This window comes from Cylas formicarius, unplaced genomic scaffold, assembly GCF_029955315.1.
Source record: "Cylas formicarius isolate icCylForm1 unplaced genomic scaffold, icCylForm1.1 PGA_scaffold_1__22_contigs__length_36826433, whole genome shotgun sequence".
Taxonomy (NCBI): Eukaryota; Metazoa; Arthropoda; class Insecta; order Coleoptera; family Brentidae; genus Cylas; species Cylas formicarius.
In genome coordinates this window covers 19,726,278-19,753,845 of record NW_026844264.1, presented here as the reverse complement: position 1 = coordinate 19,753,845, position 27,568 = coordinate 19,726,278, and the positions used below count along the sequence as shown (strand labels likewise).

The following is a 27,568-nucleotide window of genomic DNA, read 5'->3' as shown; positions in this document are numbered from 1 at the left end:
CACAAGCGGAGCGAGTCTTTAATAAACGAGTGACTTAAAAAAAGTTTACCGAATGTGTTGCATACTTTTTCTACGACCGTAAGTTTTTGAGTACATTTTCGCAAAACAACACGAATACATTCACTGACATCACCGTCAGAATTGACACACGTTAAAATTCCAGCCATGCGGTAAAGTCTCCGAAAACATCCCCCTGCTCCCAAACCCGTGCGGTAAAATCCCGGAAATGCCCGAAGTGACTCGGATCCGTGTCAAACGAAACTGACGTGGTAAAGTGACGCTTCCCGCGCGCTAGATCGGTGTATAATTAGGTATTTTACAGACGGGAGTGGAAAAACTAAATTATTATGCGTTTGTCATGTGCAATTTACCTATAACCCTCTTCAGCGAATATCCGTGATTCGGGGAATCCGAATAATAATATCGACTCCATTTGGTTCTCAGAACGACGCGACAGCGACGTAACACACAATATAGATAAATATAAATAAATAAATATACAATTTATGCTACTTTTAAAATTATTTCCGTCAAGTGACTAGTTCTTTGACTGGTCAATTGACACAAAAAAAATTGATTGGTTAATTCCACAACCCTAATAATCATACTGTCGATTAATATTCGATTCGACAAATTCATGATAAAACGTGAAATAGTATATGATATAATATGAGCACTTTATTATACAACGATAAAGGCGTTGATTTTGGTGAGAAACAGATAAATCTTTGCATTTTCAGTATAATCACTAGAAAACAAACAAAAAAACACAAAAAGTTGTGCACACCAAGAAACATATACAAAGGAAAAACTAATACATGCAGTATAGGTTTAACCCACAGTAATAAAATTCGTAATTGTTCTAATTTTAATTTAATGTTTCAAAGAAACTTTTCTTTTCCTCGGTTAACGTATGCTATAGTTTTCGTCCTTTTCTGAATTTATTGAAATATTTTCTGTAAAACTAAATAAAAATTGATATCATAATGTTATTATTATTATTATTTCAGTTTTGGCTGGTACAATGAAGTTAGCCCTAGATATTCTGTTGATTTCTATTGGCATTCCAAAATTTAAGTTCTTTTTACGTTTCTCATATGTACTTAGAAACTTTCTACATCTGGTCTTTTAAAATTTGTTGCAAACAAATTGTCGACTTGACATGTCCTAATCCAGTATTAAATTTAGAGGAAGGCGCGAAGAAATTCCTTAAAAGGGTGAAAGTATTACTATGGCTTTGAGGTGCATGATCGTTTTTTGCTAGATCTTGCTCGTCTACTTAATTTTTGCCTAATAGTTTACATCCTAATCCCATAACGAAGCCGAGAAACTTATATAATAAAGAACGAGGGAAAAAATTATTTGCTCAGTATTTGAAACAGTTAAAGCTAATTGGAAATAACATCACACTATGCGCAATCGGTTAAAATTAGGTAATTAATATTTTAGTTTGCGTGTTCGTTGTGCCTGTCGAAACCGCTTTGCTTGCAAATGCAGTCCAGTAAAGATAAAAGTCACCGAACGGCACCACGATCGGGTAAATACGTGACCGCCATAAACCACGACCGATAAGCATAATTTCGTTCCGTTTTTTATATTTCACCGGGAGGGTATTGCTGTGGCGTAGACACAAAAACCATGTTAGGTTAAAAGGCCGGCCGGTAAAATATACTGGTTATTGTTCAGGCTTGCCGGTTTATAAGCCTTGGCATTTCAGGGCGGACACGCCTATAGCTTGCCGGTGTCGGTCAAAGGGCGTATCTGATTTTCATCATAGTAAACTACGGGAAAAGCAACAATTAACGACCGACTTGGTCAAATTGGATGCCTCTGATTACCGCCATCGTATTTATAAGTCTACGACCAAGGTGAAAGATATTACGATTAGTAAGATTCATTTACACAGAAAAAGAAGGCATCCAAAGCTTTATTCTGGCTCGTAATTCTCAATAGTTCGCATATACTCACACAGCTACTAGATATATAGAGGCCCTGCCCATGCCGACAATATAGGAACTTACGAAGCAACTATGAAAAACATTTTGAGGAGATCCATTCAACATACACATGCGCGAGATTTAAAACCTATTTTTTAAATAAAGATCACTTAGTAATTCCTTTTGATGCCTTGCAGCAACGCTGACATGAATTAAGTGCATGAATATTCTACTAAAAATAAGAACTCACTATCATGCACACCCTATTATTATTATACTTTACAACTGTCAATTCCTTAACTCCCATGAGGCAGTAGATGAGGAATTTTCGTCTTTTTTTGTACATTTTACAAAATCACAACATTTTTGACAAGGTACATGAATATCATTTGGAATAAAAAATGAAAATAATTAAAACTCACTATTTAATGCAAAATATTATATCCATGAATTCGTTGTTGGCATTAATTTCATATTTCATTTGAATAAAAGGCTGAATAGCAAAACGAAGCACAAATCCCACAACGTAATAATACTTTTAAAGGAACGACAGTGTTTATCGTGTGGTAACGCAGCGATTCTATCAACAAAAGCGTTGGATATTTAAAAAAAATATTTCTGCGAGGAAGCTGTGGGGACAAGGCATTATGGGGCACATCTTTTCGAATATCACAGCTCAGAGGACGCCAAAAAACATTGAACATGATCTTGTTCCAAACAAATCACTGCACCCCATGTAATAATAGACCGCGCATTAGATAAGCGGATTTACTTCGAACTGCGCTGCCGGGTCTAAGCGGGGGATGTTCTATTGATCTAAAAATATTTTGAAGTTTGCAATGCTGTAGCATCTACATGAATATCTTGCTTTATTTAAATCAGCTTCCTTATAGATCGTTAAATAAATAAAGTGCTCTAAAGTAGCAATAAAAATAATTCTAAAAAAGAACAGAACATTTCATTACAAAAATGGAGTTAATATACCTACTACTAAAAAATTCATTCAACGAATAAAACTCCTATTTTAAAACATATTTAAGATTTTTGTTTTCAGCTTTTTTCCCTGATATAACACGAATAATTTCTGGAAAAAGTCTATAGGTTGTAATTATGTTCTTTTGTTGGGTTTCGGTATTTGTTTTTTGTGCCTATATTTCTGAGTATAGGTGAGGTACATCTGTCAAATAAAAGGTTTGATTTTAGCTGTTTTTAAAAACCAACATAAGAGAATCGAATAATCCAATCCAATAATCCCAAAATACCACGTGCACATTTCAATAGCAAAATCCTGCCAAAATCATATGTACAAATCTAAGTCTAGATTGAGCTGTGTGTTACACTCAGTGCGTATTAATACTAAATATTATAATTGCCTACAACAAGCCTACTTAATTACCTTTAATTTAGAAAGTAAAAAAACGCATTACAATTAAGAGAACCGAACCTAAATCGCCTACTGTCAATCAAACAATTAAACTGTGGTTTCGGAGTTTTGTCAAGAGTAATGGCTTCAGTTTTTTTCCGATACTTGAATCCGACCAGATTCTGCTTCTTCGGTTTTAGCCTCTCCAAGCTAACTTAACCTAATCTGGAAATATACACGCACAATAATTATGGTTTAATAAAAAAAACAGTGTCTGTTCATAAGAAGTTCCCATAATTGGATGAGTATTGGATCGATATTTTTATCCCCGTCCTCTACCTTCATGCATTGCAAAGAAGCCATGTTGGACGAGATGAATTAGTTTGCGGGGGGCGTTTTCAGGTTTCCGCCGCCGAAAGTTCGACGATACGTGTGATCGCCTAGTTGAAGAAGAATGATAAGACGCCCAAGAATGTGGTGTGCGAATTCGGGAGGATTACGAGGCATTTTGTTTTAACTCGTGGGTTTCTCCCCACTAGGGATTTCGGGTTTATTAAGATCGGGATCCCGAATTCGGCAATCCTGTTTGTTTTCGTTCTTTTGGGCATCGTACTTTAAGTATCAGTTAAGTATTTAAGTTTTTGATAAATATGTTTCCAACTAAACATATGAATTTTAATACAAAAAATTCTCTACTCTAAAATACCAAATAATGCAAGCTTGCCAAAAATGATATTTTAAGAGGTCAGATTTTCGGTGCTTTAATTACGATTTTTACAGCAATCGAATCTTTTCGATAAATTTTACGTTATGCTCACGTCACTCAGCGAATGTTATTCATGCTGCTTCACAAACATTTAAAGTAACCAACACATTGATAAACTTATCTCGTTTATTAACCGCCCGCTTCGCTCGTGCCAAATTCATGACTATAAGGGCGTTTATAAAACTTGTTCCATAATATACTATTTTGATGATCTATGTGGTATTTTTATCAAATTATAAGATGAGCTGTGGGATATATATATGATATTCTCACGTATTGATTCACGGATGGAAAAATGTGATGACACTATACTCCGGGATATCATCCGTTCGCTCGTTGAACTCCGACTGGAATCCTGCAAATCCTGCATTCGACTGGAATCCTGCAGACGTTTCGCCAAAATCTAACTTGGCATCTTCAATGCTCGCGCTCCGAAAACACTTCGGAGCGCGAGATACGTGAGTATATATATATATATATATATATATATATATATATATATATATATATATATATATATATATATATATATATATATATATATATATATATATATATATATATATATATATATATATATATATATATATATATATATATATATATATATATATATATATATATATATATATATATATATATATATATATATATATATATATATATATATATATATATATATATGATGACACTATATTCCGGGATATCATCCGTTCGCTCGTTGAACTCCGACTGGAATCCTGCATCCGACTGGAATCCTGCAAATCTTGCATCCGACTGGAATCCTGCAGACGTTTCGCCAAAATCTCACTTGGCATCTTCAATGCTCGCGCTCCGAAAACACTTCGAACGCGGAGCGCGAGCATTGAAGATGCCAAGTGAGATTTTGGCGAAACGTCTGCAGGATTCCAGTCGGATGCAAGATTTGCAGGATTCCAGTCGGATGCAGGATTCCAGTCGGAGTTCAACGAGCGAACGGATGATATCCCGGAATATAGTGTCATCACATTTTTCCATCCGTGAATCAATACGTGAATATATATATATATATATATATATATATATATATATATAATATATAGGAATAAATAGTTTTGTATCTAGTGTAGCAAAAACTTACGCGGTTTTCATAGTTTTGCCAATATTTTTCTTTTCTGAAACCTTATTTCAATTTGCAGGGAGATTTACTTACACGTGAATGTTTTCATTGCAATCGTATTAATGTTTATAAGTTAACATATCCGGCTTTTCAGTTTTTTCCTCTAAAATCAAAAAAGTGTGTTATTGAAATCTCATCTTCCGGACGGATTCCCATAAAAATTAAACGTTGACCGAACCGCACCGAAACAGGCCGTTTGCTCCTCCTATTGAATCTGCATTTAGCGTTCTCTTCCACTCCAACTTAACTTAAGTGCATCTTTAGCTTGCAGTGACCCGTCAGTAGACAATTATTCTCACGACTTTCCTTTCATGACCGAATACTTATATAGGCTACAACCGTTTCAACCAATAATATTCACTAATTAAATAAATAACATACGGTATTGAAGTGAGGTGGCTTTTACTTGATGAAAATCCATTTATCAAAATAAAGAAGAACTAAAAGTTCAGATTTTCAGGAAATTATAAGTTTTGACATGTCAAAATATAGAAGTTTTGTAAATGGCCTTGTTTATGTTCTTAAAAAGCATTCTATCGGCTGAATATCCATATACAAATAGAAAATATTAAAACAAGGACACTTATTCACGTCTACCATGTGGGCCATCTAGATGCGCCGTCGAAAATATAGTAGACCATGAAATTTTTTTATTAATTCTGGTTTCAGGTACATTAAAAGAAAATGGATTCCATGTAAAAATAAAACAGTGTAGGCCTACTGTTACGAATGTGAAATTATATCTCGGTGCGATGAAGTTTTATCAAAAACTTATCAGGCGCAACAAATTGACGTACTTCTGAAGAAATATCAAAAAACGATGTAGTCAAAGCATGGTCAAAAATATTGTATTGAAAGTTCTATTTTGTACACAGATATTTTAATGGTTCTGTAAAAATAATTCACTTCATAGTCAATTTTTTAAACTTCCATTGTCTAAAAACGTTTTTAACGGTTTTTACTTGATAACGGTTAGTGATACTGAAAGGTTGTGTTCTTAGATAACGTAAGTTCGAAATATCAGTACTGACCAGAGTCGATCCTTGTAAAACGTAACGTAAAACTATTTCATGGCATTATTTATGATCGAAAGTTCATATTACAGATAGATCATAAACCACTTCTCTCGATATTTGGATCGGTAATGCGTATACATAGCTAGCTAACAGAGGGACTTTTACTTTAAAAATATATGATTTTGAAAATTGAATACCTCAAAACTTATCCTAGTCACCAAAAAAATATAAATTTTTGACACTATATTTTAACTGAGATAGTTAATCAATCAATCAATCAGCATTATAATCTGGATTTTTTAGATTACTTTAATTTAAAATTCGTCGGTTCATACTTTCGGAAAATATCGCAACTCGATGCGAAAACTCTGCGATCAAGCGATGTCTGCCGTGGAATTTAATTAAATCTCGCGAAAACCCCCAAAAAGGGAAACGGTATTTTCGAAACTCATTGTTTCCTTGTGGTCTTTGACGCCGGCGGAGCCGAACACCACCCGCCGCGGTAAACTCCCATTTGGGCGTGTTGGGGTATGCGGGTTTGCGATTTTAATATACCGTCCGGAAATCTGCTTTGTCGTCGTGTATACGTGGCGTAACGATCCGGACTTTTCATTCGTTTCGTATCTCAACGTTATTAATCGGTTTGTCAACACGGCGTTCAGTAAACTATGGCGGTAGGTTAGAGGATTTCAGTTGGGGTTGTTTGTTACGGTCGACTTTGACGCTTAGGTTTTTGACCTTAATCACCGGAAGGATTGCTAAAAGTTCATAAAGTTTCGAATGCCAAAATATTACACTAATAGTCTTGGATACAATCATATCAAATACAAATTAAGACTATTGAACCGCTTATATTGTAAAGAATGGCAAGTTCCATTAGAAAAGCTCGTTCATCATTCGACTTCGTCAAAATTCCAAACACAACCGTCAACAAAATTGTTTGATTTTAATAAAACGGCGAACAGTAAAATGATCGATAGTATCCTACATTCTGGCCTCTCCTGCGCACTGTGTTTTATTATTGAGTCCATCGAAAACTTTTCTGTTTCGATCCAATCTGGCAAACTTCCAACTTTATTGAATTCATTCATGTTGATCGTGGCAATTATTTCAAATCCGCAGTAATCCATAGCTTACTCGAACTTTCTGATATGTTTGCTAAAAAAAAAAACGAAGCAAAAAACCAATTTCGATTCGTTACAGGGATTACAACGGTTGGAATACGAGTTGTGTAAATAACAATTAAACGACGAAGGCTAATGGAATTATAATCACAAACACTTGGTTGTACGGTCAAAGTAGCGACTTGAAAACTCTCAGGGCAAGAAGGGAATCGATTTATGCTGCATAATTGACGATTTTACAATACAATCATATTTCTGGCGGAAAAAATATTAAGATACTCCGGGGGTAAAATCTGGAAGGGCGGTATTGTTTTCATACGAGTTTCATGTTTGCGTTGTATGGTTTATGTTGATATTGCTTAAAAAAATAATTCGTTTTGTATTGTTCGCAATTCTGTGCCTTTATGGAAACATTCGAATGGTCTACATTAAAGAAAAATCTTACATTTTTTAAATCTCAACACAAGACTGAATCGAAACCTTAAATAGCAATTTTGCTAGTAATGGTTTTTGTGCGAAAATTTAATTCTTTGAACCTACCTAATCCATATATTTGCTGACCGACAAACCAGCTTTACAACTGCAAGCAATGCGACTTTTGAAAACTTAATTTAATGTCATACGAAATATTTTTAATATTGCCAGTTTGCAGACTTGTATGTAAAGTAAAATTACACGTTTTGCATTTACACTTTAAATACGTTAAAAGTAAGTCTCATCGTAAGATGTTTTCACACATACACGTCACAAGAATTGATAAGAACTACGAATGGTCAAAGGTTCAAAAGTATTTCCAAACGGTCACGTTTGTTTACTGTTAGCAGCGCCACCAACGGCGAATAAATTCGCGAATTGCTTTATATAGACCGCCGGGATTGGCAATTCACCCACAGAGTTGTTAACTCCTTGACTGTCAGGATAATTAACAATGCTGTATGAGATAAGCGTTTGATGAACACTTGAACACATACAATATGGAGCTTCCAGTTTCAGAAATTAAGTTTAATTTTTTACCTTTGATTTCATTGCAAATAGTATAATGCGCAACAAGTGTCCAAAGCTTTGATATTTTTAATCTTTCAATTTTCAATTGCGAAACATTGCGAACACCGTTGCAAAAGTTTTTCTCATGCTTCTGTCAAAATATTATGGCAATTTTTATATTATCATTATCATTTTCTCACATATATGGAAAACATGTCCAGTTCTTCCGTTGTTCACTTTTTTTGGACACTTTTCATAAGCATAAGATTTTTGATTTCCACTGAAGACCTGAAAAATGCCACTTTAGCTGTTATTTTCAGATTTTAACTCATTTGGATATGCTTTTGCTTCAGCTTAAACGTTTGACATGAAAAATAAGGCTGTCTATTACCTGACAATTAATAACACCGAAAAAAATTAAAACATAATTTTAAGATAATTTTGTAATTATTACTTCGATGCCAATATGTTTAAAATCCAAAACGGTTCGACTGAACTTAAAAAAGCCACAAACAAACAAAAATCATACAACACGTGCGACGCCAGGAAGAAATTTAAATAAATGATAAACTACTAACGGATGAAATATTTCTTTTTAGTGTATAAAGCATATATCAATTTCCATATATAGATTCACTTCACCACGAACAATCTGACGGAGACCAAGACTTGCGCAATGAAATTCGTCGTCACCTGTCTCAAACTTGTATGTGATTTGATGTTGGAACGAACTTTATATTAGGACGATGAATAGTTTATACTATGCAACAAGTGGGGTAAACGGCATTTGAGTCACGAGTTTACCAAACGTGTTGCATACTATACTTTTTCTATGACCCTTAGTTTTTGGGTACAATTTTGCAAAACAACACGAATACATTAACTGACATGGCGTCAGAATTGACAAACGTCAAAATTTAAGCCATACGGACAAAATCTCTTCGGTTTTGTAGCTATTTCAACTAACCAAAACTCTTTATCAGAGTCTTATAAGGAACTCAAAATATTTGTTGTTTCAATATTGAATTATGTCCAAAATTTTGACAAGTACGGCATTGTACATAACAAAACGGATACAAAATGTCTTATAAATATCTGCCACTAGTCTAATTATGAATCGTTTCAATAAAACGTAGAGCAGGATTGCGAAGATCGCACCAAGCAAAAGTTTCCGAATCACTACAAACGGTACATGCATTCGTAGAAGAAAAACCATCCCTCTGGCAGTAGACCCTATTATAAATTAGGACAAAGTAGATGACTTTTACACAACTTGGAACCGTCACTTATTTTAAACAGAAGCTCAGGACCGAATAAAATCTTCTGCTAACCTTTACAACTGTATGGACAAAGATGGTCACTTACTAATTTACTACAGGAAGACGACACTTTGATTCCATCTCAAGGGAAGTCTCCAGTGGCCAAAAATTTCGGAAAGAAAAGACCTGCTATGCCTCGAAGGGAATTAAACAATGTCGAAACCGGAAGGAGGTAGTTGTTTATCGGTAATCGACATAGTATTCCGTTTAAAAACTAAGTTGATATTTGGCAAATGTGACGGATAAATTCAGATTTTCATTTTTTTGTGAAAACCAAAAATTTAACTTTTTGCAACTGGTGCAAATTTAGTACAAATGATTAACTGGGTACCATTTTTTGAAAATTCATGCCTCAGACCTCAGACATCTTAGTGAAAAACTAGCACATAGTAAGCAAATGAAATATCCCGTTAGAAGAAAGAACAGCTTGCAGTTGCGAACGATATGAATGTGGTCACTTTTCAATGAGGAACTTTGCAAAACATAACATAAGAATGAGACTGACATAGGTGTCAATGAAACGTTGCCACATTGTTAATAAATATTTGAGTATCAAACTCAACTCAGCTATGATAATCGCGCTGTTACATTCTATATACTAATAAATTATATAACGTCTATTATTTATATAACTTTCAATGGAGCGATGCTCTCTTTTATAGGTCGCAGAGCTGTCTCGTGATATGTGTCGAATGTTCCAGTCGTTCTCTTGAATAGCGAGCATTGGAAGCAGACTATTATTCGGGTATGGTCTGTTCATAGATACAAGCAAGTGACCAATTGCTTTTGAACGGATTATCCAAGGGTGGACAATAACATACAATGCAACAAAATTATTATTAATTAATTAATTATTAATTACTAATGATCAATTATTAATTATTAATTATCAATTAATAATTAATAATTGGATAATCCGTTCAAAAGCAATTGGTCACTTTCTTATGTCCATGAACAGACCATATCCCTGAGTTTCTTTGATCGCAAACAGAACCGGACCTAGTATATTCTAATCGTTCCTCCTGATATTTGTAACGAAATAAATTTCGCCACACGGTTAGTCATTCATTAAATTTTCGGTTCGTCGATATTCAAATTCCGCAACACATTGCGTTTGTAAAATTCCTTGTGACGCACTCTAACCTTTTAACCGCGAGGCATTGTTTTTATTCTGCGCTCCCTGAATTAACCTAATCGACGGAATGAATGATCGTTGCGATGAGATCAGATGAAGTTTTTCGCTAGTTCTTTTTCCTTTGCTGCTCTCTTCGAAGAAGGTTCAACTAGCAATTGGGCAGCTTTAAAAGGGTTCAGCTGAATGGAATTTTATGCAAGGTGGCGAGATTAATATCTGATTTAATATCTATTTTTGATTTTTGTTGTTTTGTTCTTTAATAGTTTTCAGAATTTGATAAATAATCCCTTTTTGTATTGCAATTCTAAGGTAGCCAAAAACAGCTGTAATTGATTTGGTATTTTACGTGGCCTTCTACTGTCGTATATATTTCTTTGATTTTCTTTAAAATTTATAATCGAACGCTGAAACTTCCGGTACTATTTTAGAGTATAGCCAAGGAAAAGCCATATCTTACCGTTGCTGTGATTTACCACGAGGCGAATTTCTGGGCTCATTGCTAGATTGTGGACCCCTTGGTTAAACGAAAACCAGACAAGCTTGACGTTTTTGTCAGGATCTTCAAAGAGGATACCTGCAGGTAAGTTGTTATTTTTATGCTTATTCGATATTAATTGTTAAGTGGCCACTTTTAAAATACCCGCACGTATCTTTTGCATTTAATTGGTGGGCAGAAACATCTCTTTGTTCAGGTCGGGTTTTCGACAGCTATTTTTATCTATTATATGCCGTAATCACTTTTTACTGTCCATCTTTTTTTTATTGCGAGTATTGGTGTACTTAAAGCCATGTAAAAACACCAATTGTTTGAATTTTGACATTTTACTCTTATTACCTTTGCTATTGTTATTATTATTTTTTTCTTCCCTCTTACATTTTCTTAATAATAACTTTGGATATCTTTGATCAGATTCAAATATCGGTTCTCTTTGATTTAATGTTTTAACGAATTTCATAAAATCAGTTCTATATTGATAATTTTTGCATTTGGCCAAATTTAAAATATTACTGGAAGTCTTGTTAGCTTTTAAGTTTGCAATTTGTAAGCAAGAATTAGTGCATAGTTTTTTTTATATTGTTAATCCAAAGTCTCCCCGCACATCTCAAAATCTCACCCTGGTATTAGATGCTGCTGTTTCGTCATTCTCCGGAATCCGGAAAACTACAGTCCGAGTTGCATAATCGCACTCAACGCGTGGCAAGAATCTGATGAAAACTGACACGACATAATCAGTCACCAGCTAGTCGAGTGACAAGGTCCGCCGCCAGGTGAACAGCCCCAGCTACCAGGAGTGCTTACGACCACCCCGGGGAGAACAAGTAGACAGAGCTTTGCCAAGAGGTTTGCGCAATTGCGGGTGGTTTCATTTGTTATTAAATATGGTTATATTAATTTTCTTGTTTTTCTCTCGTTCCCAGTTTGCCTTCATTAATCACCGAAGGTGGGTTTGTTTTTTTTTTCCGACTTCCATTTTTGTTATATAAGGATTGGTGCCTAATAAAATTCAAATCCCCAGTCGGAAAAATTCGAAGCACGCCCTTCCCGCATTCAACTGAGCAGCCCAAAGGCACAGTTAAGGTAAAATTCTTCCTCCGCAGCGCGAGCAGGAACTTAATCCTTACATACTTTGCCAGTACTTTCAGCATTTTTTGCAATTAGTTCGCCTTCACATAATAACAAAACATACCTATTATTCTTACTTATACGAATATCATTTGGGGATAATATCACGCGGCTCATTTCTGTATAATAAGATCATTTGCACCACAGCGAAGTTCTCCAAATCATTTTTATTTGTTTCGCAGTTTTTACTATAGCCGGAACTTACCGTTAATATTGAATCTCTTGCGAAGTTTCGTTGGCCGAACGCCGAAGTTTCATATATATATATATAAACACACACACACAACCTCGACATTTTCCATTATATTCGACCGGATACCCTTGGGATTCCGAAACCATTCTGAACGAAAAACATTTTTAGTATCGTGCCTATTACTTCTGCCAGAAAGTTTCCATCCTTAAATTAGATAAACTGTGGCTTAGTGCTACACGTATTTCTATAAGGGAAATAGTTCTCCCTGAGGGGTAGCCAAATAGAAACGTTTTATTTCGATAAACAGCTCCGACTGACTGGGTGATAACAAAAATCACTTTTTATTAACGTGATTTCTGCAGAAACAGATTTATCTCAAAGAAGTCTTTTGTGTAGTGCTGGACAAAAAAATGTCATGCTAGGCAGCGGACAATGATAATTCTATTTCTCTATCTAATTCGATATTTTGTATTAGACGACTAAAAAGGAAAAAAAAATTATACGACTGACGAAAACTGAATGGATTCAATTTTGTTGCATTATAATTGACAATGATAACATTTCACAATTTCACATTTCACAAAATTTCACAACAGTGTGTAAACTTTTCAAACGATATCTGAAATAATTTCGTTTTCAGCCGTGTCAAAGTTGAAAGATTAAACGTAATCAAAACACATTTATTTTTTGCAATCGTAGGAAAAGCATCGTATTGATTTACGAAATAAAATGTAGAAATTAGATGTTATTAGGGCCATTTTTAAATAAATAGTAAATAAAAATACAACATAAGTTAGCAGGTTCTATAACTGCAGTAACAAAAATGAAACCCCCCCTTTTTTCAAAAAATTGCTGACGTTTTGACGTTTACTTCACGTCTTATTCTAGGCTCCAAAGACACAAATTTATCAGGATAGGTATATCACAGCATATAACTTAAATAAATTAACACATAGGCAGCTAAATTTCGCAAACGTAAACGTTGACATGTTGCTGGTCACAAAACGGTTACCTTACGGATAATTGTTAGTTTGCTAAGTACTCATCTAATAACACAAAATGAAAAAAAAAATATGCAACACGTTTAGTAAGCTTTTTAGGTCACTCGTTATAAACTCGCGACTCAAATGCCGTTTACCGCACTTGTTGCATAATATACTATAAACTAATTAAAATTTACTTAAACCAGTTTACGTTAGAAACAACATCAATTAATTAAATTAAAACAAAACTATATTGAACTGGGGTTAATACGATTCCACCTCACCACCTAATATTAAAAAAAATTACCCCACCATGGTCACCGGTTGATTTAATTAGTATATTTTTTGAATCAAAAAAGGCAATAAGGCGGCTGGTAATTTGTTGAAAGCAAAAAACAAACACAGATGTATCTAACTTTTGGGCCGTACAAGTTTCCGTCATACGACGACAGGTATAATGGAAATTTCAATACAACCGGCAGCGAATATCCGTGGAAATCATTATGCAAAGTAAAACGTGTTTATAAAAAGCTTTTTGTGGCACAGTCATCAATCAAAGTGGCTGGGACAGAATGCAATCTTTTTCGCATTGTATTTACATTTGCTCGAAACACGAAGTTTTATATACGTTGTCGGTCGCGTCGGTGAGAATACAGAAAAGCAGCGTCTCGAGGCATTTCCATCGACATTGCTTCACTTTTTCTCCTTGGCGGATATTTAAATTTTAGGATTTCTCTCGCGATAAATTTTATTATTATAATGGCAATGCAGGCGACTTTATTTTATTGTAGTTTCTCTATACCCCAGAGTTCAAAACCATGATGTTAATTTGTTGTAAATTAATTCAAGAATTTAACCAATACGGATTCAATCATGCTGAAACGCCACTTTCTTAAGCATAAAATTTACACAAATAATAACATCATAATGACCCGCAAAATAGAAATGCCTGATTTGGGAATCTAAACCGACAGTATCAATTCCCAGCTACATTAATCAATGCAACGTTCAGTAACGGTGGACTTACCATTGTTCCCTTTTAGAACACTCATCCGGTTTCAATAGATTCTAGATCCGAGATAAAGATTTTTGCAAGAGATTTAGCATTATGCATTATGCATGTGATATCAAAAGCGGCTTTTAATAAAGTTTTGAGGGAGAATTCATTTTTAAACGGAGTACCATGCACCATGCATCATTGAATGGTGCTATTTTTCTTTTCTCCCTTTCATTAATTTTGCTATATATAAATAAAATTAAAAAACTAGGTTTTTAACCAAAACAATATGTATATAACAATTAATACGATAGTAGATTTAAAAAAATTACTATGCATAAAAACATTAGCTTTTATCTGTTCAAAACTGCATTTATATTGAAATCACCTAACTTTCACATATCCAAATATAAGTTGCAGAATTAACTACTCATAAATAAAACTACTCCATTACAACCAAAGTTAGAAATGGGAAATGGTGGGAAACCGCAACTCCTGTCATGTCTATGTAAAATATATTTTTTTTTATTTGGTGGTCCACGATCATGAAGTTTTATATAACAAACATGTAAAGAAAGTGTGATTAAAAAGTTTGGGCTGCTCTGATCAAACAACTAAGCAACTGATTAAAAAATTCACGAAAACTTCAGTAATAGGGACGTTTATAAAATAATTCGTGATATTTACTTGGTACTGTAGAATTCTGAAACAATATTATATTTACTATAGGATGTACACAGTTTTAATATTCGCAGAAAGGGATAAAACGAAAAAAAAATGAAACAAAAGAAGAGATTTTGTATGAAATGGAAGAGGCGTTTACTGTAGACAGAATTCAGAAATAGATAAAGATCATCCTTAGATATTAAGCCGCCTTAGAGTTATCGACATTTATTTCCACCATGTTCTTAATACTTATTTATATTGTTTATATTTTTTATGCAAATTTCCTAAAAAAGGAGCAAATACATACTTTTATTTTTTTACTCACCTTTTTGAAATTCAAGAATAGAGTTCAAAAATCGAATTAATAATTTTACTACGCTTAAATACTTCAACTTTCAAAGATATTTTCTAATTCAAATCTAATTGAAATAGAAAACTTCAAAATTTGTAATCAATTCGGCTTCAATTAAGACGCGAGATAATAGATCATTTGGTTGAAGGAAAAAGTACAAGAAATTCAATTGCTAAATTGCTGTTTGAACTGCGTTAAAGAAAATGACGCCTACACAACAGACATTGATCAATATAACTAATTTAATATTGCTTATAATTAAATCAACGAAAAATTTTATTCCATTGAATAAATATCAGTAAATTTTCAAAAAGTGCGCTATGTACTATGTCCTATAGCAAGCTTAATTTCCTAATAATAACTTGAACTTCATCGTAACAAGCTTACCGAAATGTAAATGTGGTTCGGGGTATTGTTCAAACAGTAACCGCGCACACTTTCAAATTTGCTTTGGTTAAATATTATTAATAATTAATGCTATTAACGTGGCTAAGAGGATTTTCATAGAATACGGTAAACTTAAGTACAAAAAGCAATCAAGTCCTATGTGCGTGGTGTGAGAGAGAATAATAATTATAAAATTATCTGGAAATTAATCACATTAGTAATTTATGGTTCTACGTATCTAAATTTTTAGTTTTACAAACCTTATAGTTTAATTTTTAATTTTGGGTCAACAAATGCTGAAAATATTAATTTGAAGTTGTTCACCATAACAGTCAGAGCTCATTTACTAGCAGCTATGTTAAAAAATGCTTAAAATGCAAAATCGAATTGAAATCTCTGTATCATCCTAATGCGTTACCGTTTTGTTATTAAAATAATAACATATGTTTCCGATAAATTGTAAAATATATTAAATAAATAACTAACGATACCGACTATTGAAAAAGTACGCAGCCACCTATTTATTTATGATAGTCAGGACATTTTTGGATTCGTCTTACCACAACTAACTACTACTGAATGTTTGTCGAAAAGGTCCAGAATTTTTACTGAAACTTAAAATCGTCGATTTCAAACGCATTCAACATTTCAAAACTCAAATAAAATGCTTTTTAAAATTTCAGAAGCCAAGCAGATCATCTCAAAATTATTAGCGCGAGCGTTCTGTGATTTTTCGAAAAATATGCCATAATAGTAAATTACAGATGCAGCATTGGCGAATTATTTAGAAAATCTCTGACACTACTTCAGATTGTGAACAACGTTTGTGTAAATTCATTTTAAATTTTTTCCTCTTACTCTTTTTAACATATATAGTAAAAATGTCTGTATCTTCTTAACGAAACGTCATACATAAAAATGCTATAAACATCCACAAGGTTACGAGCTTTTACTTTTGGTTTCGACTCACCGTGGATATAAGCAAATAAGAGTCAATCAATAAGGAATGTATTTACTTATACAAATAGATTGTATATGTCAATTTTAATGAAATTTAACAACACAACACGAAAACAAAGAACTTTATTGTTCGCAATAAAACACAGCTTGCGTGCCAACTATGGACGTTATCTGTAAATCGGCACCAGTCTATTACCAGATAAAACGCTACAATAAAACGAAGGGAAACATTTAAAATCAGACAGCGAAACATGAGTCGGTATTTCATTTCGACGTTTTCCTCCCATTAAAAAATTTCGAAACAAACTACAAATTTTAAAAATTATCTAGTAATAAATATAATAAAACACACAGATCCGTTAGCAAAAAAATATTTGCAATATGTTTAGTCCGAAGATACTTATTTAAACGTCAAATAAAATAAATATACAGACATATGATCATATCAAATTAAGCATCGAAGATAAAATAAAATGAAACAATAAAACATATACAAAAGCAACATAAATTATTAATCATAGATAGTTTTGATAAAATTACACTTCATAATTGTATTTTTTTTTATTTTGCATGTATTCGCATTAATAGTTTCAGAGTTTAATAATTTGTAGATATGGGATGCAAACTCCCAAAATGGCTCGCGACAGAGTTCAATGAAGCTGACATTTTAAAGTGACACCTTGGTAACGGCTGTACACAATTGAGCATTTTAGAGTAGAGAGTAGCAAATAATATATTATGCAACAATTTAATAAGAGACACTTTAGTCATGAGTGCGTTTTGGTTAGTTGGTTAGACAAAAATATCCAATCCACTGATCAAACACTATGGCGGATGTTATTGGTAGATTTTGGAGAGTGAATGTATTCGTGCTATTTTTCAAAAACTAACTCAGTTATTATTTACTTTTAAGCGAAAGTAAGATTGATTAAATGATTCTTACGAAAAGGATATACAGTTTCACTATGTATCATTAATTATGCAAAAATTATTATTTTCTTTTCTTACAACTGCGCTCATTAAACTAACCAAAATAACGTAAGTCTAGAATTTATATTGTAATAGTTCTCAAATTACGTTAAATATTTGCTTACGGCTGCGCCCCGTTGCTTATAGGAATTCCGCAGTATGATGGATGAAAGATTACCAATCAAATTAAATCACCTCGCCCTTTTCGTCACGAGATTGATTGCATGCTTAAATAATATTGCTGTTATAACCCGAAGGAAACCCCGGCCTATAATATTTAGGAACCGGAATACCTACTGCCGATCCCCTACCGGAGCAAAATTAACGATAAAATTTTCATCAAATCAAACGAATTCTGTGCAGAAAAGCGCCGCGTGATTTTAATTTGTCCGTAGCCGAACAACTTTATAAACTCCAAATGGGATTGCGAACCAGTTATAAATTTACTCAGATTTTTGTTTCGTTTGCGATAATTACAAAAACTTCGCCGACAATATTTTTCCTCCAAACAATTTTTTTTATATACAACCATTTTTTGTACAAAATAAAATAATTTTCTTTTCATTCGGTATTTATATTAAACTCGAAAATCGGGTAATTATATTTCCACTTGAAAATTTGTTTTTTTTTTAAATAATCCCAGCAACACTGATTACCTAAGAATCAAAAGATTTTGTAATGTTTGTATTTTTTACACGATAACGCAAACAAGGCGTATTGTAGAATACACTTACCAACTACTAAAAAAACTTGAAATTATCATTAGTGTTTATGCAACAAACTAGACCTATCCATATTGTAGGCTTTTTAACAAAAAAGAAAACAGTACAGCGTCCTACAATGATACTTTCTGTACGCTTGCTCCGTGCATAATACGTTATTTTCTAGTAGAAAGTAGAAACAGGATATTAAACAATTTTGGAACTTAAGCTTTAGACATTGGAGTTCTGGTGTCAAAGTGTTCAACTAATGATCATATTGATAAAAGAAAGCTAATAATTTGATATATATGGAGAACCGTTGTGCTATGGGTATTTGGCTTTGAGGCAAACTTATAACCATAAAAACTTAACAGCTTAAAAAGCTTCAAATGGCGTACGATCGCATTTTATCAAAATTTAGTCTAAGAAACAACTAGCACTACATTTTATATAATTATTTGCTAGCTTATTTTTAAAAACGGCAAAAATAACAGCAAATTTAAATATTATCCAAATAAATTCCAAGCAACACAAAGTTATTTGCTTTTAAATTGAATTTCGAAGTAATTAAACAAATGCAAAAACAGTTTACGACTGCTTAATTATGTATAGGTATTATTAATCAGTTAATAACAGTAGGTATTTTACTAAATTGAGTTATTAATAGGTTACTCCGAGGACAGATACAGATGGCACGAACGTGAAACGGTACAGCCAGTCACTGGTGTTAAAAGATAGCGCAGAAGCACAGTGGTAAAGCCACCGTCTGTGTCCCGACGATTTAATAAATAGCCTATTTAAATAATTATATTTTGATTCGGTTGCACGGGATAAAAATACCTTTCTTAATTATATCGTTGTGCGACTAAACTTTAAAATTAACAATATTAGGAAAGTGAACGTTAAAACTATTAAAAACATTCACGTTTGGTTGTTAAAATGAAAAATGTGTTAAAAAAGTGTGATAATCCGATTTCCCAAAAAATCAATTGATACCATGCAAAAACGTTGCTATAGCAGGTATAACCGTAGAAAAACAAAACCTGCAAAATACGTCTGTGCAAGCGCTTGCAAAAATTCAGTTCCACAAAAGACGCAGAGAGATCAATTACCGAGATAAAAAAAATCATTAAAATAAAACCGATCACCAAACTTGTAAATCATGGACACTGACAATCAACGTTTACTATTGGTTCCAGATTATTTATATTAGAACCTCAATACAAAAGAACTGTATCATCCTCAAAATCAAAGTAGCGACTGTGCCTCTAGTCCATCCTCTTATAAACTGAAAATTAAGGGTGTGTAATTGTCTTCAGAAAGAGCTTATATGAGACCAAAATAGCTCTCAATTTCCATAATACAGGGTTTCAAACAGCAATAGGCAATAAAAACAGCATGTTTTCCATCAAAATTACTCGATATAAAATTAATCATATCAATTCTTAGGCTACTTTTTTCAGTAAAATCAAACTGTAAATTGTTCGGTAGAATATATTTGTCAAGAAAACCCTTTAGTCTAGTTTCAATAATCAATTCTAAATTTGCTTACTGGCCTGTAAGCCTTTAATTGTCCATACTACTTTTACTCCCCGATTTGTAAAAGGGAATTACTTTGCATAACTTCCTCCTGCAGAAAAACCCCAGAATCATGGACCAAAACAGCGGCCAAGCAGCTTAATTCGTTATTTGTTAGATTAGAAATAACATTGTTTTTACAACCTTTTATGGTTTTGACTTCGGAATGAGTTTAAGATCCGTCTGTTGTAAAGGGGAAGGTACCGTTCATTTAAGCACGTGTACCATAAGGCAGCGCCGTATTTAAAATATTAGCCGACAAGAACTGTGCCCTGCGGACTGTATTTTAAGAGTAGTATTCATAATAGTGTCCTTTTTAAAAATCTTAATAAAACAGTCCCTATTTGAGGTAGCTCGATTTCAAGTTGAATTTGCCCATAAGATAGATTGATCTAATATATTAAAAACACATTAGAACGCTTAAACTGATTTTCAATTTAAAGTTTAAACATAATGACGCTAAATTTTACTTTGCTAGGGAAACAATACAAAATATTATGTAGATAATTTTATTTTTTTTGAAGTTCCATATACATAGTATTAGAATTTATTTCTTACCAAACACTAACATTATTCAATTATATGTTACACCTCTTCGTAGAAATCAATATACGTAGTCCCCCTTCTAGTCGCTAGGTGGCACCACAGCTTTAAAGCAGAGCCAAAAAACTGTGGAATAACTTACCATGGACGGTATATTCGCCATCTATGGTCTTAACCTCATTCCTCTTTTTGTGCTTTGGTGGCACATGTTCATTTTTATTCGGCGTCGGTGTTTTCAGCTTTTTTCAGCGTTTTTTGGAAGTTAAATGGAGAAGTACAAGTGAGATTTACGTTATTCCTTATCGGATGAAGAAAGAACCTACCTACGACGAAAGATTAAATCTTTCCATCCGCGATTACATAATCGCTAGTGGCGTGGTTCCCATCAACGAGATTTTCTTACAATTGGGAGACGATTTCTTCATCGTCCGGGTTCCGATCGGAATCCCCAGAACTCGAAAGACCCCCCATCTTTCCCACTTATACGACAACAGTCGTATGTAAGTGTTTCACAATTGGAAGCAATCCTTTTGTGAGGGGGTCGGCCATACATATGGTTTTATATTTTTTCGACATCGAAAAAATAGAGTTTTCTGGCTCGTCCGGCTATGGATGAGGCGCCCGGGATACTGGGACATAATGAACAATTTTTTATGGCTCTTGGAATGCATTTACTCCATCGTAAGTATATTTTTTAGGCCCTTCAATTAATTCTGATGTCATTGTTGAGCCCCTTGAGACGGATTTAAAGCAAAATGGCCTTTAAGCTATGGGGTCGATAGTCCCAACACAAAGTTTGATGTGTCATGACATTTTGGCAAGTCAGATTTTTGAAATCCGGTGTGTCCGAAGATTGTCTCAGTGACCTTTTGCGTTGATATCCTGTGCCGAAGAATTGCCCGCTCAATAACTCTCCTAAATTGAATGTGCAGATGAAATCTGCCATCAACAAAGGTGGAAAGAAAAGGGATGAGAGACTGACTGCAACAAGGGGTGCTTTGATGGTGGTTGGTAGGACGCTCTTGACCTTGCTTTTGAAACCGGTTAAGGATGAGTAGTACTTACTTCTCATCGAAATGTTGAGTAATGCAATATTTGTTTTAAGCAAAATACACCATTTAGGTTCAGTATATAGAAGTTCAGCCGCGTTAAGCCTTTCGCTGGTCTCAAATGAAATGCAGCCTTGTATGAAGGAAGTGCTCGTTGATGCTTCTTTGCACTCTTGTTTATATGGAGAAGATTTGGCTGATAGGCTCAAATCAATCAGATTAGCTGCAGATTAGTGGCCGAGTTAAAGTCAGGTGCATCCGGAACAAGGCTTTTATAGCATACAAATTTAAACTCGACCGTCCCACTTCGTTCCCGGAAGTTGCAAGGCTGAAGTGGGTGAAAGTCATTGTACCCTCAAAAGAGGGAATACAGGAAGGTTCGAGAGGAAAGGGGGTGGAGTTGTGTCCCCAGGAAAAAATAGTAAGTACTTTTGTTGAAAGATTGCACGAGTTTCGGGACATTTGGAACTCTAGAACTCAAGATGCACAGATTCTACCTTGGTTAGATGGATATAAAATTCCATTTGCGAGGCCAGTTATACAGGACTTGATTACGACAGATCCTGTTTGGTCCCAACAAGAAAAAGATTCAATTTGTAATGTGGTCAAACACCTGTTAGAGATAGGTGCAATTGCAGTTTGCGAACCTTGTAAGAATCAATTTATTTTACAGATCTTTTTGGTTTCAAAATTGGATGGTTCGGTTTGATTAGTTTTAAATTTAAAGAAACTGAATGCTTTTATTGACACTTGTCATTTTAAACTGGAAGACAGAAAATTAGTAGAAACACTCTTCACAAGGAAGTACTTTATGACCACTCTGGACTTGAAAGAAGCTTACTTTCTAGTCCCAATAATTGAAAATCAAAAGAATTTTCTAAGATTTTATTTTGATGCTCTCTGTTATCAGTTTAACGTGTTACCCTTTGGTTTATGCACCGCCCCGTGGGCCTTTACAGAATTAATGAAATCTGTGGTTTCTTATCTCCCTGCCAAGGCTTTTCCCTCAATAGTTTATTTAGATAACTTTACTATTTGGTGATAGTTAGCTATCCTTAAAAAATGTTCAAGTAACTTGCAACACACTGATTAGGTTGGGTTATGTTATTAATTATAAGAATGTTTTACATCCTTCGAAATCCCGTAAATTTTTAGGTTTTGTTTTTTTTGAATCCCACCACTTGTTTTTCTGATGAGTAAGTAAGTTTTGCAATTTGAACCATTGCGAAATAAGAGTCTTTGCCGAGCTTTGTGCTGTGCTAGTTTTCAGTTTGCCCAGCAGTTTGTTACAGTTGGGTATATACTAAGAATTTTTGAGAGAATCAAATATCTAGCCCTTCAAGACTCTGTCGATAATTATGATATTTGGATGATAATTCCTTGTAATTTACGGAGGGATTTTATGTGATGGCTAAAAAGTTTACAGAATCCTGAATGCCCTGTAAGGCAGCAATGTTACAAACTTGAGATTTTCTCAGATGGTACTCCTTTGGGTTGGGGAATTGTGCCAGAGGACTTTGGAGTCCTAGGGAAGCTCAGTTTCATATTAATGCACTAGAATTAACTGCGGCCTCATTTGGTCTCTAATGCTTCGCCTCGTATTTGACTAACTGCGAGACACTTTTGAGGATTGATAACACAACTGCTATTTTGTATGTAAATAGAATAGGGTGAGTAAAATTTCCTGTTTTAAACGAAATTTCGAGGCGCCTTGGGGTTGGTGTGAAGAAAGGAGGTTATGGGTTAAAGCATCTTACATTCGATCTTCCGATAATTTTGAAGCGCATAAGGAACCCACGAATTTGAATTTTGATAGTGAATGGTACCTTTCGGACAATGCTTTTGCTAAAATAACAAGCAAATTTGGATTCCCATAAATCGAACTGTTTGCTTCTCGCCTAAGTAAGAAATGCGGAAAGTTTATTTCCTAATTTCCAGATCCGGAGGCATCTAATGAAGACGCGTTTACTGTTTTTTGGAGCGACAGTTTCTTCTATGTTTTCCCCCCGTTTTGCTTGTTGCCACTTGTTTTACGAAAAATCAAGGCTGATTGAGCTACAGGGATCGCAGTAATCCCTTACGGGCACAGCCAGCATTGGTTTGCTTTTTTTTTTCATGGGAGGCGTTGTAGTTATTTATTGTTTCTAATTCCAGACAAATTACCTTCTTCTTTTGACAGGAGAGGTCACCCTTTGTGGAAATCCCTTACCCTGGCTGCAGGGATTTTGTCAGGCAAGCATTCCAGAAGATTTGCTGGATATTTTTCTATCATCTGTTCAGAGCGCTACCTTGAGGCATTTAATACCTGCATGCATTTAAACTTTGGTGGAGCTTCTACGAAAGGAGGGGAGTGGAGTGTTATTACTTCTCACCTAGGCTGTATTAGATTTCCTTACTATTCATTTTAGACAAGGCAAGTCCTATGGCTCATTGAGTTCTTTCAGTGCAGCACGGCCTTATTTTTGGATCAGATTTATTTAACAATGCAAATCTAACTAGGTTTTTTAAGGTGTTTATAATCTAAGGCCAAGTAAACCAAGATATAACAGCACTTGGGGCCCTAGTTATGTCCCTGACTTTGTAAAAGGGTTACGTTCTAATGACTTGTCATTAAAGCAATTAACTGTCATTAAAACAATTAAATTAGTTTCTCCTACTGAAGTTAACGATTGTACATAGAGTCCAAACGCTCTCTCTTATAGAATTGGTCAACATAAAATCATTTCCAGATGGATTAGAAATTAGAATAACGAATCAAATTAAGATTTCAGCTATAAATAAGACTCGACCTGTTTTTTAATTTTGCATAAATATGAAGATGTAAATCTTTGTGTGGTTTCAAATATATTATTGCGAGGGCCAGTGCTTTAAGAGGCAGTGAATCTCGTTTACTCATTACATTTAAAAAGCCTTGTAGGGCAGCAACTATACCCAACAAAAGTAGATGAATAAAGATAACTTTAGAAGATAGTGGTGTCTACACTTTTATTTTTACTGTTCACAGAACTCGACATGCCTCAACATCGTCTGCGTTTTGTAAAGGTGTTTCAATTGATATGATTGGAAAAACGGCAGATTGGTGAGAATGCTCTAAATGTTTTCCCCTTTTTTATAATAGACCTATTTGTACAGCAAGTGCAGGCCTTTTTTGTTAATGCCACATTTGGGACATGGAATTGTTCAGAAGGTTTGTTTTCTCGGATAGCCATTTATTTTGTATTTGTACTCGAGGCTTTCATAAACTTCCTGGATTTCCTTATATAGCCGAATAAAATCGTTTTATAACAAATTTGCTGAGTTGCCTTTGAAAGTCTACGTATATTGATTTCATAGAAGAGGTGTAACATATAATTCAATGATCAAACGAACTTACCTGGTAAGTGAAGTTCGATCGTAATTATATGTTACACCTCTTCGTAGAAATCACCCATTCCCGCCCAATTTACTGTTCTGAACAGTACTAAAATGCCCTTTGGCAAATTTATTATAAACGGGCTTTAAAATAGAATGAGGTTAAGACCATAGATGGCGAATATACCGTCCATGGTAAGTTATTCCACAGTTTTTTGGCTCTGCTTTAAAGCTGTGGTGCCACCTAGCGACTAGAAGGGGGACTACGTATATTGATTTCTACGAAGAGGTGTAACATATAATTACGATCGAACTTCACTTACCAGGTAAGTTCGTTTGATCATTGAATTTTGTTAGGCACTTGCGATGTCTAGCGACGAAGAAGTTGAGATTGTGGTCGATGACGTTGATGATGAACATCCGTCAAATTCAAATGGATCAAAGACTCGGACACATTTGCCGGTTGCTGCCAAAATTATAATTTTAAATGTATTTCTTTTGCTGAAATCGACTAAAACACCGTATGCGACATAGTTGTGAATGGTGTGCAAGAAAAAAAAAACGCGGAAAGATCGTGGGGTACCAAAAAGTCTACTTGACACACACCATGCCGGAATAGTTGTTTTAACAATTAAAACTTTACACGAAGAGTTGCGTAGTGTTTTGAACATTGACTGTTGCCAAGAGACTTTGCGTGCGGTCGTACGAAGAATTGGTTTTTATTATAAAATCATTAATAAGGGACAAGTTTTGATGGGATCAAGAAGAATTTCGGAGTGGAGGCACAAGATATTTGAGAGAAATCCAAGAAATTCCTGATTTGATAGCCACGATACCGTCAAGAAACGATGGACTGATGATAACAGCAAGAAATGGTCATTGAATGTACCAGTTTCGAGGGGCAAAAGCTAGCGTGGTTGAGTAGATAACTCGTTGTTGCTTCCTGCAAAAGATGTCAAAGAAGCAAAGGTTAACTACCACGAAAACATGACAGCAGACATCTTTGAAAAATGGTATTCTGAAAAATCGCTTCCCAATATTCCACCAAACAGTACTGTCGTGATTGATAACGCCAGCTATCGACTAAAGGAGTCATTCAAAATTTTATGCTTCAAAAATTTTGAAAATTCCTACAGAAAGAAGCAGTTATTGAAAGTTTTTAAGACGGGGACGTTTCATAAGAAGTATAATGTGGACATATCACTGGCAATTTTAATCCGATATAACTGATATGGGGACAGGTGAAACCCAGATTAAGAAGAAACAACATCTCGCTGAAATTTACAGTTCACGGGCAATAGAATTAATATAAGTGAAGTACAAAAAATAACTGCTTCTAGTTGTAAATAATGTGGTGGTTGAAACTAATTATTAAGGTGAAGGGCGGGTCCAATGACGATAGTGATTATTCATTTATATTTATAATAAATACTTTAAAATAAGAATGGATTTTCCACTGCATGGACTAATAATAATCGAGGAATCTCACCGACAAAACTCTACACAAATCAACCAGCCCTCGACATTTGTATGCACGAAGTACCAAAGTACGGTTCCGGAACGTCATTGTGGAAGCCTGCCGATGGACCTTCATAAAAATTTACCAAAGTTAAATATCGGATTATGTGGTAAAAACGGTATATCGTTCGTCGAAGTTTACCATCAGGGAGAACTCGTCGCTAGTTGCCCGACCAGTTTTCGTCCTGGTCCTGAATGCAATACGTCAAGGTCAAGGTCATCGACGTAATTTATTTACGTAACACGTAACGACGCGTCGTTTACATAATAATCGGCGAACCGAACCCCAAAAACTATTAGGTGCAGCTGTCCGCGCGAGTTCGCGGGGCCACTCGATTTTCCCGTCTCCCCCATACGGATTAATCAAAAGGGGATTTAAGGGAATATTTTACGATGTGTCACAAACACAGACATAATAATTTTTGGAGGATTACTGCATCTCTAAAACCGGGAATTCGTTCGGCCATTGTCATGCGCCCGACAAACTGTTACCGACCGTGTATTGCGACGAATGAACAACGCATCGCGTTGTGGGCCGTATGGGGTGAAACATTCAATTGCAAATATCCGGAGGGGGCGTACGAATTTTTACGAAGGTCTTTATTCAATTTACCCCGAAGCCGAATCAGACATTTCGTGATGGTTTAGTGAAATAAACGCGACGGTCACTATTTTCAAACAAATTATTAATTTTCAATAACGGGATAATAAAAGTATTTTTTTCTAACTCCTTGTATATTAATTAACATTCCAATTTTATAAGTCTCTCAGAAATAAATTAATTGGTATTGGAAGTTTATAATCAAGTAACAATGATAAACCTTTTAAAATAATCCGTATCTGTCAGTAAATTAAATAAAAAAGCGCTTAGAAACACAGAAACTACGGCCTAAC

The 27,568-nt window shown here is 34.5% G+C and overlaps 1 protein-coding gene and 1 long non-coding RNA gene across 6 annotated transcripts in view; one reads left to right on the top strand and one right to left on the bottom strand.

Annotated features, from left to right (window-relative positions):
* The window catches only part of LOC132696039 (uncharacterized), a 228,559-nt gene that overhangs the window by 124,597 nt on the left and 76,394 nt on the right, over nucleotides 1–27,568 (bottom strand). The window lies entirely within an intron of this gene.
* Nucleotides 21,590–25,452, top strand: LOC132697033 (uncharacterized). Of its 4 annotated transcripts, none has more exons than XR_009618104.1 (3): nucleotides 21,590–23,903; nucleotides 23,960–24,884; nucleotides 24,938–25,452. It is a non-coding gene; the product is annotated as an uncharacterized LOC132697033 (long non-coding RNA). The 4 variants fall into 4 exon arrangements; XR_009618105.1 differs by having other exon boundaries at nucleotides 21,590–22,226; nucleotides 22,280–23,903; nucleotides 23,960–25,451; XR_009618106.1 differs by having other exon boundaries at nucleotides 21,590–23,475; nucleotides 23,744–23,903; nucleotides 23,960–25,447.